This window comes from Chrysochloris asiatica, unplaced genomic scaffold (genome assembly GCF_000296735.1).
Source record: "Chrysochloris asiatica unplaced genomic scaffold, ChrAsi1.0 scaffold00017, whole genome shotgun sequence".
Taxonomy (NCBI): Eukaryota; Metazoa; Chordata; class Mammalia; order Afrosoricida; family Chrysochloridae; genus Chrysochloris; species Chrysochloris asiatica.
This window is the reverse complement of record NW_006408535.1, coordinates 27852166-27853562: the sequence shown is the minus strand read 5'-3', so window position 1 is coordinate 27853562 and position 1397 is coordinate 27852166.

The window sequence follows — 1397 nt, the reverse complement described above, 5'->3', positions numbered from 1 at the left end:
AATGAACAGATTTAAAAAAAAAAAGAAGAAGAAGAATGTCTAGACCTTTATCTCTGTGGTTCTGTCAGGCGTCCGTGGCTGCTCTGATCCTTCCCACCGCTTGGTCTCTCCCAAGATGGCGGCTCCTGGAGCAGCTGAGCGTCTTGAATTACAAAGCAATGGATTTCTTGCTTCTGCTATAAATTCCCCTATCTGTAAGCCTTCCAACCTTCTAAATATTCCTTTATATGTGGTTCAGAGTTCTGGCACCATCCCCTGAGTCTGTTTGGTCCGGTATTCTGTGTTGTTGTTGACGCAGCTCCTCACTGCACGTCTACTTGATCTGCCATTTTGTTTGTTCTCTGGCAAGTCTTTTTAATGCTAGTTATTTTGATAGGAAGTCCTGGTGTGGTGCTATAGGATAAGCATTGGATTGCAGCTGCAAGGTCGGCAGTTCAAACTTAGTAGCTGCTCCTTGGAACCCCTATACAGAGTTGCTATGTTGGAAGTGACTCAATGACACATAACAACAGAAACAGTCTTCTGATAGGTGTGCTGTTGTTATTGTTGTTTTTATGTGTCATGGAGTCGGTTCTGACTCATAGCGACCCTGTACGGGGTTTCCGAGGCTGTAAATATTTATGGGAGCAGAAAACCTCACCTTTCTCCCATGGAACAGCTGGTAGTTTCGAACTGCTGACCATGAGATTAGCAGCCCGATTTGTAACCAGTACACTACCAGAGCTCCTTCTGATGGGTTTGTAGTGATATCTAATTATAGTCTGATTTACATTTTCCTAATCACTAATTGAGGTTCCTGGGTGGTGAAATTGTTTGGCTCAATTAACAGAAAGGTTAACGTGGGGTTGCTATGCACACCAACCAAAGTTGAATTTGCTCCAAGGTAATATTTTAGTTTTTGTTTTTAAATAACTAATGATGTCGAATATCTTTTCACATGCTTATTTACTGTCCATATATTTTCTTGTCAAGAGTCCTGGTGGTACCATGGTTAAGTGCTTGGATGTCATCTGAAAGGCAGCAGCAATGTAAATGTGAAACTGTCATGAAAAGCCTGGGGTGGCAAACTGTGCATCTGATTTTTAACACTGACTTCAATTTCTATATTGGATCAATGTATTTAGGTGGTATTGAAGTAGTAACCTACATAAGTTAACTCACCTTAAATGTGCTTATTATATTATGAAGCTTACTTCAAAACCAACATTTTACAAATACACTTTTGTTTTTGAGGATTACATAAGAATACTTTTTAGACCCTGAGGATTGGTTAGCTATCTAAAAAGCCATCCACAGCCCCCTTTTCATTTGCTGTTCTTTTTAAAAGCTGTTTTATTGTGAATTATGTGATAGTTTACATGGGAGAACATTAGTTTTACATTCATCCTATCGTATAT